At 42.9% G+C, this 12,273-nt stretch overlaps 1 pseudogene; it reads left to right on the top strand.

The window, feature by feature from the left end:
- Nucleotides 1-12,273, top strand: part of LOC129864733 (B-cell scaffold protein with ankyrin repeats-like) — a 56,726-nt pseudogene that overhangs the window by 7,255 nt on the left and 37,198 nt on the right.

Here is a 12,273-nt window from a genome sequence, read left to right as displayed (position 1 = left end):
GTAATTGCCTCAGAAACAAATGAATGAACTTGCTGCACAAGTGATCTCCTGCCTCAGCGGACTTGCCTCACAAGCATTTTCCATACAACTAACTGGGCATTGTCAAACCGCATATACCTGTAGCTCAAGTCAACACTGAAGAGAAGGCTAGTAGAGTAGCAAAAAATGGGAGGTCAGATACAAATGGGGCCGGATTACCTAACAGGCACGCAGGGCCTCCCCAGATCGCATATGAACATGTTGGTTCTGGGCCCCCTGGAAGTCGCCCCCCTAGATGGTGTGTGAGCACGTCATTAGCCATGGTAAAATGTGTAGAATTGCAGGAAATTTTGCTTTAAACTGCAACTTTTTTTGTCTGCCCTATGGCAAAATGTGTAGAATTGCATGAGATTAGCTATAACACTACAAATTTCTCTGCACCATGGCAAAATTAGCAGGAAGAATTGCAGGAAGTTAGCGGTACGGGGGCCCAATGGAGGTAGGTGCCCCGGGGCTCCAGTTGTGGTAGTCCGGCCCTGGACACAAAGTGTAGGAACAGAATGTCCCTGACTCTAGTTAAGTGCTGCAACAATTGGACAGTAGCTAGGTGTTCAGTTTGGCCTCGGTTTCCATGAGAACACTACCTATTCTGAGGAATTTGACAGTTATTATTTCTTGAGTCACACTCTACTCTCTGCTACACAGTTAGTTTTCTGAGAAATTCGAAACCATTTGCTGTCAGCCATATATTTGTATTAAAACCTTTTACTGCAGTAGACAAAATCAGGACCACACAGAGTGATTCTTGGTAGTCTTAAACAAATCCACTGAGAAACAAAAGTATACACCTCACAAGCATGGTCATGGGCTTTAAAAAGGACCATGTCAGATATAGAGTTGAAATGTATTCAATGTTGAGTTTACATCCCAATATTACACATCACAGAAGACTGAAATATAACAAAACTGTTTGACATAGAAACACCAGATTTTCATCAGTAAAAAAAAAAAAATTAAAACGTTATTAATTATGGAAAATGTTAATAACATTCCACCCATGAGGCCAAAGAGGGTGCTTTTGGTTGCATGATCTACGTGATCTAAAATGGATGGGAGGTCCAAAGGTATGTTTCTCTGCTAGTGTGTGTAGGTGGCCTAGCTCATGTAAATTGCCTCCCTTTCCTCTTTCGTCATCAGCGGCCATTATCTCTCCTTATGCAAATCCGAATGTACCCTACTAAGGCTCCTCCTGCTGTGACCCACACCGCCAGTTCGGTAGCAATACTGGCTAATCTTTGTAAAATACTTTTAAAAAATTACTCAGAAATGTAGATTTTGACAATAGAAATGTAGATGAAGTCTATTACTTGGGATATTTCAATCTCATCAATTGCCAAACAAAATTGAAACACTTGAGTCAAGACTATTTTCCAGGTGAGGCACAAAGGCCCAAAGGAACAACCAGGCACTCTGGCACCTGTTAATGCAGTGGTAGAGGAAACACTAAGTATTTCATTTGGGCTTGACTCTTCAACAGGGCACCAGGCTGCAGCAGGTAACATCAGTGATACGCCTGGAAGTTGACTGGACCGGAGCTAAACTTAAAGTTGGGGAGCAGGCAGTAGACTGGAACCTCGAGTACCAAACCCAACAACATGCGGGTGGTGACCTCCAGAGTTCCCTGTGGGGTGAGGCATCAACACACGCCAGGAGGCCACATCAAAGCATTCAGTGGCATGACATACCCAGTCAGAATGTACTGTAACAATATAAACTCAGCAAAAAAAGAAACGTCCTCTCACTGTCATCTGCTTTTATTTTCAGCAAACTTAACATGTGTAAATATTTGTATGAACATAACAAGATTCAACAACTGAGACATAAACTGAACAAGTTCCACAGACATGTGACTAACAGAAGTGGAATAATGTGTCCCTGAACAAATGGGAAGTCAAAATCAAAAGTAACAGTCAGTATCTGGTGTGGCCACCAGCTGCATTAAGTACTGCAGTGCTCATGGACTGCACCAGATATGGCAGTCCTTGCTGTGAGATGTTACCCCACTCTTCCACCAAGGCACCTGCAAGTTCCCAGACATTTATGGGTTGAATGGCCCAAGCCCTCACCCTCCGATCCAACAGGTCCCAGACGTGCTCAATGGTATCGAGATCCTGGCTCTTCGCTGGCCATGGCAGAACACTGACATTCCTGTCTTGTAGGAAATCACGCACAGAACGAGCAGTATGGCTGGTGGCTTTGTCATGCTGGAGGGTCATGTCAGGATGAGCCTGCAGGGAGGAAGATGTCTTCCCTGTAACACACAGCGTTGATTGCCTGCAATGACAACATGCTCAGTCTGATGATGCTGTGACACACCGCCCCAGACCATGATGGACCCTCCACCTCCAAATCGATCCCGCTCCAGAGTACAGGCCTCGGTATAACGCTCATTCCTTCAACGATAAGCGCAAATCCGACCATCACCCCTGGTGAGACAAAACCGTGACTTGTCAGTGAAGAGCACTTTTGCCAGTCCTGTCTGGTCCAGCGACGGTGGGTTCGTTTACTAGGCGACGTTGATAACGGTGATGTCTGGTGAGGACCTGCCTTACAACAGACCTACAAGCCCCCAGTCCAGCCTCTCTCAGCATATTGCGGACAGTCTGAGCACTGATGGAGGGATTGTGTTGTTACACGTGGTCTGCCACTGCGAGGACGATCAGCTGTCCGTCCTGTCTCCCTCTAGCGCTGTCTAGGCATCACAGTACGGACATTGCAATTTATTGCCCTGGCCACATCTGCAGCCCTCATGCCTCCTTGCAGCATGCCTAAAGCACGTTCACGCAGATGAGCAAGGACCCTGGGCATCTTTCTTTTGGTGTTTTTCAGAGTCAGTAGAAAGGCCTCTTTAGTGTCCTAAGTTTTCATAACTGTGACCTTAATTGCCTACTGTCTGTAAGCTGTTAGTGTCTTAACGACCGTTCCACAGGTGCATGTTCATTAATTGTTTATGGTTCATTGAAAAGCATGGGAGGGGCCTCCCGGGTGGCGCAGTGGTCTAGGGCACTGCATCGCAGTGCTAGCTGCGCCACCAGAGTCTCTGGGTTCGCGCCCAGGCTCTGTCGCAGCCGGCCGCGACCGGGAGGTCCGTGGGGCGACGCACAATTGGCATAGCGTCGTCCGGGTTAGGGAGGGTTTGGCCGGTAGGGATATCCTTGTCTCATCGCGCTCCAGCGACTCCAGCGGCGGGCCGGGCGCAGTGCGCGCTAACCAAGGGGGCCAGGTACACGGTGTTTCCTCCGACACATTGGTGCGGCTGGCTTCCGGGTTGGAGGCGCGCTGTGTTAAGAAGCAGTGCGGCTTGGTTGGGTTGTGCTTCGGAGGACGCATGGCTTTCGACCTTCGTCTCTCCCGAGCCCGTACGGGAGTTGTAGCGATGAAACAAGATAGTAATTACTAGCGATTGGATACCACGAAAATTGGGGAGAAAATGGGATTTAAAAAAATTTAAAAAGAAAAAAAAAGAAAAAAGAAAAGCATGGGAAACAGTGCTTAAACTCTTTACAATGAAGGTAGGAAGTTATTTCGATTTTTATGAATTATCTTTGAAAGACAAGGTCCTGAAAAAGGGATTTTTCTTTTTTTGTTGAATTTATATTTTTTTGCAAACAATAGTTAAAAATTGCATTCCCGTTACAAATTGGTTTTAAGTTTTTACAGGTTTTTTTTTTACATTTAATAGCACTGTTTGTCAGTATGTCACCCAATGTACTTTTTTATTATTCATTTGTTTTGTGTTCTTTCCCTCCTGTAGACTCCAGGCGAGGTGTTCATTCTTTTAAAAGACACTGTGGCCAGTAAAGATGCGAAGGTTGAGTTCAGAGGGAGTAAAAGGAGGATGAGGGTGAAACCTGTTTACTGGAATGAACACATCCTCTGTGTGAACGCAGCAGGTGAGTGAAAATTCAATGGCATCGTTGCTTATCCTAGAGCAACGTTTAATGAATTTGACACAGAGCACATTAAAAAACACCATGGTTTCTAAACTCACACCCTATTCCCATTATAGTGTACTACCTAGGAAGTCTACCCATGATTTTACATACTGGGTCATGTCGTGAGATTAGGGAAATTAAACATTAATAGAAGCGCTGTCAAGCTCCCATTTGACTCACCCATGGTGTTCAGTTCGCTTCCTTTCCCCACGACTCTTTGATTGAATATTGATACAAACATGTAGTAAACTATTTGCGAAAACACTTTTTCCATTTCACTGGTATTTGTGGCTTTTATCCCCAATACAAACTTCCCCCCTCTGACTGTGAAACCTACACTCCACTCTACCCCCCACAATATAATTGTTTGACTACAGATAGCTACTGTAACAACCAGGAAGAGACCAAGTGTATGTTTCCCCACAAAAAAAGGTTTCTTCTACAAATGCACTCTGTGCACTGTAGTTGTATGATACTCAATGAGTTTGTTTATGATACCCAATGCTTATGAGACATGTTGATATTATTTGAATTTCTGTTGCAGACTTCCCAGCAGGAAGTGTGGGTGTTACACTGTATTGTGGAGACGGGGAAGGACCATCTGCACTTCTACAGTACCATGGAGGAGATCTCTCGCCTCCTGACCAGACCCTGTGGACGTCATGTGCCAGGTATGCCCAGGCCATAGCAGCTCAGGAAACTTAGAAGCCCTCAGAAGGAAGATGTAGGATCATTCAGTTGATTGGTCTACAATGAAGGCCATTGGCAGAGTGGGTGTTTGACTTGTCAATACCCGTGTTCCATTGATCAAACGTTGTTGTGAAGTGCAAGCTTATGCCAATACAATGCTTTTAAATGTGTGGGGAGGAGTACAAATGACTAAAGGAGTACAAATTACTCAAATGTAAACGTACACAGTGTACAGTATGGCTGCATTTAGACAAGGAGACCAATTCTGATTTTGTTTTCACTCATTGGTCTTTTGACCAATCAGCTCTGGAAAATATCTCATGTGATTGGTCAAAAGACAAATTAGTGGAAAAAATGTCAATTGTGCTGCCTGTCTAAACACAATTACTCCTGGTCATTTGTTGTTTCATGACTTATTAACCAATACTTCACTGCAGTTTCTAGTTTTAATGTCATACGCACAAGTACAGTGACATGTCTTTTTTGCAAACTTAATCCAATCAATAGCAATTTAATACAAAAAATAACACAAGGTAAACAAAAAAACACGAGAAATAAAAATAAAAAGAATACGATAAAGTAAATAAGCATACTATATACAGGGTCAGTTCCAGTTTCATATTTACAATGTGCAGGGACACTGGAGTGATAGAGGTATATATGTATAGGGGGAAGGTGACTAGGCATCAGGATATATGATAAACAAAGTAGCAGGAGCGTATATGATGATTGTATGTGCGAGTTTGTAGAGTCAGTATAAATGTATGTGCATATTATGTGTGAGCAAATTATGAATTGAGCAGTTGCACATTTAGCATGTAAATCTTGGTGGGGCAAACTTAAACATTTTTTTTTTAGATGCATGACAGCAAAGCCACTACACAACACAATACATTAATTTCTCTTTAACGGTGACAAACGGTGCCCACAAACTGCTAGAGCCTACATAAAGATGTCCTGACAGCTGAGCTTTCCTTTCACTACCATGGAGTGAATCCTTACCACCGATACAGTGCATTCCGAAAGTATTCAGACCCCTTGACTTTTTCCACATTTTGTTACGTTACAGCCTTATTCAGAAATATTATTATTATATACAGATGAAGTCGGAAGTTTACATACACCTTAGCCAAATACATTTAAACTCAGTTTTTCACAATTCCTGACATTTAACCCTAGTAAAAATTCCCCTGTCTTAGGTCAGTTAGGATCACCACTTTGTTTTAAGAATGTAACATGTCAGAATAATAGTAGAGAGAATTATTTATTTCAGCTTTTATTTATTTCATCACATTCCCAGTGAATCAGAAGTTTACATACACTCAATTAGTATTTGGTAGCGTTGCCTTTAAATTGTTTAACTTGGGTCAAACATTTTGGGTAGCCTTCCACAAGCTTCCCACAATAAGTTGGGTGAATTTTGGCCCATTCCTCCTGACAGAGCTGATGTAACTGAGTCAGGTTTGTAGGCCTCCTTGCTCGCACATTCTTTTTTAGTTCTGCCAACCAACTTTCTATGGGATTGAGGTCAGGGCTTTGTGATGGCCACTCCAATACCTTGACTTTGTTGTCCTTAAGCCATTTTGCCACAACTTTGGAAGTATGCTTGAGGTCATTGTCCATTTGGAAGACCCATTTGCGACCAAGCTTTAACTTCCTGATTGATGTCTTGAGATGTTGCTTCAATATATCCACATAATTTCCCTTCCTCATGATGCTATCTATTTTGTGAAGTGCACCAGCCCCTCCTGCAGCAAAGCACCCCCACAACATGATGCTGCCACCCCCGTGCTTCATGGTTGGGATGGTGTTATTTGGCTTGCAAGCCTCCCCCTTCTTCCTCCAAACATAATGATGGTCATTATGGCCAAACAGTTCTATTTTTGTTTCATCAGACCAGAGGACATTTCTCCAAAAAGTACGATCTTTGTCCCTATATGCAGGTACAAACCGCAGTCTGGCTTTTTATGGCGGTTTTGGAGCAGTGGCTTCTTCCTTGCTGAGCGGGCTTTCAGGTTATGTCGATATAGGACTCGTTTTACTGTGCTTATATATACTTTTGTACCTGTTTCCTCCAGCATCTTCACAAGGTTCTTTGCTGTTGTACTGGGATTGATTTGCACTTTTCGCAACAAAGTACGTTCATCTCTAGAAGACAGAACGCGTCTCCTTTCTGAGCGGTATGACGGTTGCATGGTCCCATGGTGTTTATACTTGCATACTATAGTTTGTACAGATGAACGTGGTACCTTCAGGCGTTTGGAAATTGCTCCCAATGATGAACCAGACTTGTGGAGGTCTTGGCTGATTTCTTTTGAATTCCCCATGCTGTCAAGCAAAGAGGCACTGGGTTTGAAGGTAGGCCTCGAAATACATCCACAGGTACACCTTCAATTCAAATTATGTCAATTAGCCAATCAGAAGCTTCTAAAGCCATGATATCATTTTCTGGAATTTTCCAAGCTGTTTAAAGGCACAGTCAACTTAGTGTATGTAAACTTCTGACCCACTGGAATTGTGATACAGTGAATTATAAGTGAAATAATCTGTCTGTAAACAATTGTTGGAAAAATTACCTGTGTCATGCAGAAAGTAGATGTGCTAACCGACTTGCCAAAACTATAGTTTGTTAACAAGAAATTTGTGGAGTGGTCAAAAAATGTGTTTAATGACTCCAACCTAAGTGTATGTAAACTTCCGACTTCAACTGTACATATTTTTTTTATTGTATTTTACCCCCTTTTTCACCCCAAATTCGGGATATCCAATTACGAGCTTGTCTCATCGCTGCAACTACCCAACGGGCTCGGGAGAGGCGAAGGCCGTGTCATACGTCTTCCGAAACATGACCCACATCACCTGTCATGCTTGCCCCCGCTCCCCCTCTCTGGCGCTCGAGGGCACCAGGCTGCCCATCATTACGCACGCCAGTTGCCATTGTTATGCGCATCAGCGCTTCATGGGACTCATCTGGACTCTATTACCTTATTGATTGCCTCCCTTATATCTGTCACTTCCTCAGTTTCTTCTCTGTGTCTGCATTAGTGTCGTTATGTGTCCCCTGTCCAGACGCTGTCCGTGTTTTGTTTCAAGTCCGTTATTTATTAAATGTTCACTCCCTGTACTTGCTTCTCATCTCCCTTACGTCTGTCCTTACATCGCCAAACCGTGCTTCTTAACACCGACTTAACCTGGAAACCAGCTGCACCAATGTGTCAGAGGAAACACCATTCAACTGACAACCGAAGTCAGCCTGCTGGCGCCCGGCCTGCCACAAGGAGTCGAACCCGGGTCTGTAATCATGCACCAAGCACTGCGACTCAATGACTTAAACCGCTGCACCACTTGGGAGGCCCACTTGGGAGGCCCATATTCGAAAATGGATTAAATAAAAAATTATCCTCATCAATCTACACACAATACCCCATAATGACGAAGTGAAAACAGGTTTTTAAAACTGTTTGCAATTTCATTAAAAAACTAAACTGAAATACCTTATTTACATAAGTATTCAGACCCATTGCTATGAGACTCAAAATTGAGCTCATGTGCATCCTGTTTCCATTAATCATCCTTCATGTTTTACAATTTGATTGGAGTCCACCTGTGGTAAATTCAATTGATTGGACATGATTTGGGCACAGTTGGACATATAAGGTCCCACAGTTGACAGTGCATGTCAGAGAAAAAAACAAACCATGAGGTTGAAAGAATTGTCCATAAAGCTCTGAGACAGGATTGCGTCGAGGCACAGATCTGGGGAAGGGTACCAAAACATTTCTGCAGCATTGAAGGTCCCCAACAACACAGTGACCTCCATCATTCTTTTTTAAATGTATTTACATTTTTTTACTTACCCCTTTTTCCCCCCAATTTCATGGTATCCAATTGGTAGATACAGTCTTGTCTCATTGCTGCAACTCCCGTACGGACTCAGGAGAGGCGAAGGTCGAGAGCTGTGCATCCTCCAAAACACAACCCAACCAAGCTGCACTGCTTCTTCACACAATGCACAATTAACCCGGAAGCCAGCCACACCAACGTGTCAGAGGAAACACAGTACACCTGGCGACTGGGTCAGCATGCACTGCGCCCGGCCCACAACAGGAGTCGCTAGTGCACGATGGGACAAGGACATCCCTGCCGGCCGGAAAACCTGCTCCAGAGCGCTCAGGACCTTCGACTGGGGCAAAGGTTCACCTTCCAAAAGTACAACGACCCTAAGTACCGAGCCAAGACAATGCAGGAGTGGCTTCGGGACAAGTCTCTGAATGTCATTGAGTGGCCCAACCAGAGCCCAGACTTGAACCCGATCAAACATCTCTGGAGAGACCTGAAAATAGCTGTGCAGCGACGCTCCCCAATCCAACCTGACAGAGCTTGAGAGGATCTGCAGAGAAGAATTGGAGAAACTCCCCAAATACAGATGTGCCAAGCTTGTAGTGGGGAAAAAATGATTGAATCAATTTTAGAATAAGGCTGTAATGTAACAAAATGTGGAAAAAGTCAAGGGGTCTGAATATTTTCCGAATGAACTGTCCACCTGGCTATCAGTAGAACCTCGTCTGAAAGTCTCATTTACTGCCTTTTTAAAAACCATAGCTGATATGACTGACTTGCTTAAACTAATATGTCTTTTACTGACTCCTTGTGAATTTGTGCAAGTCGATAAGAACCGCATTCTCCTTCAATAATAACTAACACCACCATAGGTTTTGACTTTTGAACCATACACAAACATTACATTTATGTTCAGTAAATTCATGTTTGTTATTATATCATTAACACTTAGCTTTTAAGTGTAACTGTATAAGCAAGCAAATGAGCTGCGACGAGGTAGGCCTATTCCTTCAGCACTTTCAAAATGGACACCGATAGAAATGTTAGTTCAGATGTTAGTTCAGATAAATTCAGCAAGATGTTGAGGCCTTAACTTTACTCTTCTTTTAGTCACCAGAGAGGGAGACTACCATATGAAGTATTTTATTAGGCCTATGTGGTCAAAAAAACAAGGAAACAGTCACAAGGATCCACTTTTATATACAATAATACCGACACACAGATGGCGCATTGAGCAAACAAAACAGCCCTCGCAATATCAACAGAAATTAATGGGTCTATTACTGAACTTTTTGTTGAAAACAAATATTTGAATGGGAAGAGACCGTCACTGGCAAACATGGTTACAGACCAAAGAACATTACATAGTATCCCCTCCTCGTGAAGAAAAGCACATGAGATAATTACACTGTTGGTCCCATGTTTCATGAGCTGAAATAAAAGATCCAGAAATGTTCTGTATGTACAAAAAGCTTATTTCTCTCAAATGTTGTGCACAAATTTGTTTACATCCATGTCAGTGAGAATTTCTCCCTTGCTCAGATTATCTATCCACCTGACAGGTGTGGCATATCAAGAAGATGATTAAACATTGTGATCATTACACAGGTGTACCTTGTGCTGGGGACAATAAAAGGCCACTTTAAAATGTGCAGTTTTGTCACACAACACAATGCCTCAAGTTTTGAGGGAGTGTGCAATTGGCATGCTGACTGCAGAAATGCCCACCTGTTGCCAGAGAATGTTATGTTAATTTCTCTACCATAAGCCGCCTCCAACGTTGTTTTAGAGAAGTGGCGGTACGTCCAACCGGCCTCACAACCGCAGATCGTTTGCTGATGTCAACGTTGTGCCCCATGGTGGGGATATGGTATGGGCAGGCAGAAGCTGCGGATAATGAATACAATTGCATTTTATTGATGGAAATTTGAATGCGCAGCGATACCGTGACGAGATCCTGAGGCCCATCATCCACAGCCATCACCTCATGTTTCAGCATGATAATGCACGGCCCCATGTTGCAAGGATCTGTACACAATTCCTGGAAGCTGAAAATGTCCCAGTTCTTCCATGGCCTGCATACTCACCAGACATGTCACCCATTGAGCATGTTTGGGATGCTCTGGATCGACGTGTACGACAGCGTGTTCCAGTTCCTGCCAATTCCAGCAACTTCACTCAGCCATTGAAGAGGAGTGGGACAACATTACACAGGTCACAATCAACAGCCTGATCAACTCTATGCGAAGGAGATGTGTCGTGCTGCATGAGGCAAATGGTGGTCACACCAGATACTGACTGGTTTACTGATCCACGCCCCTACTTTTTTTTTAAAGGTATCTGTGACCAACAGATTCCAAGTCATGTAAAATCCAAAGATTAGGGCCTAATGAATTTATTTAAATTGACTGATTTCCTTATGAACTGTAACTCAGTAACATCTTTGAAATTGTTGCATGTTACATTTAGTTTTGTTTAGTATATAATACAGTTCATGAAGAATGTAAAACAATTAAATTATTCCAACATTGCCTAAAATTATTAATAAGTTACTAATGAGAGACCTATGTAAGCAATATATAACAATTGAGATGTACTGTACAAACTATGGCATAAGGGAACGATGAGCGGATAAGAGGCAAGCCGTGATTTCGATTAAGACATAACTCTTTGTTCAGCAACGGGGGCATATAAGCAGACAATAAAAGCTAATACAATATTTGATTATGACATTTCTCTAAAACAGGCTATAGGCTACATGTGCAGTCAGAACAGTAGGGACTGTAGCGTTTTGGTTTGTAGTCTATACCTGTTCGTACGTTCTTCGTGTTATTTGTAAGTTCTCTAGTTCAGGTCTGTCTTCGTTCGTTTTGTTATTTTGTAATTATTCCAAGTGTTTCGTGTTCGTCTTTGTCGTTTAATAAATTCATTATGTTTTCTAAACCCGCTGCATGTTGGTCTGATTTCTACTCCTCCTCTTCGTACGAAGAGGAGGAGAACAGCCGTTACAGGGACAGGGACAATTCTTAATGTGACACATGGGTGACACATCGTATTACTTTCTTAGCTACAGTATACATATCTCCCTGGCATATTAGATCATTTATTCAGCAGTATACAAGACATATTTCTGAAATAAACATTTGTTGTGCTCACTTGAATGTGGCGCGGTGGTCCTTCTTGTAGGCAAACTTTGTCATCAGTCTGGCATTCTCTAGATTTATGGTGCTTTCAAGACAACTTAGAACTCTGAAAAAAGGTTGAATTGTGACGTCAGTGATCTTCAGGTCGGAGCTCTAGAAAGAGGCCGGAGTTCCCAACTTGGAATTCAGAGTTGGCTGATCATTCAAAACACATTTTCCCAGTCGGAGTTAGTTTTTTTCAGAGTTCCCAGTTGTCTTGAATGCACTGAAGTCTGAGATTTCCGAGTTTCCAGTTGTTTTGAACATGGCAGAAGTCATGCTGGATTGACAGTATGGCCAATGTTCAACCTTTTCTGGCCCATGGTGTTGATTGTGAAGATACCCTTTCAGACAGATGTTTTAAACCCAGACTTGGACCACACACCCTCTCCACTGAATAGTAGGCAGGCAAAGCAAAATATTGATTGCTTTGCGACACTTGCAGTTAGCCATTGATTCCTTCCAAACCACTCATTGTTGAATTTGTGTAATGTTTATGGCCGATGGGCACCGATCGTTTTTTCTATAGTTTCTCTTCGTATGACAAGGATTGAAAAGGATTTGCCAGTAGATTGTCGACATGATTC

The sequence above is a fragment of the Salvelinus fontinalis genome, chromosome 11, assembly GCF_029448725.1.
Source record: "Salvelinus fontinalis isolate EN_2023a chromosome 11, ASM2944872v1, whole genome shotgun sequence".
Classification (NCBI taxonomy): domain Eukaryota; kingdom Metazoa; phylum Chordata; class Actinopteri; order Salmoniformes; family Salmonidae; genus Salvelinus; species Salvelinus fontinalis.
Note: the sequence above shows the minus strand (reverse complement) of the source record. Positions and strands in the feature narration are given on the sequence as shown.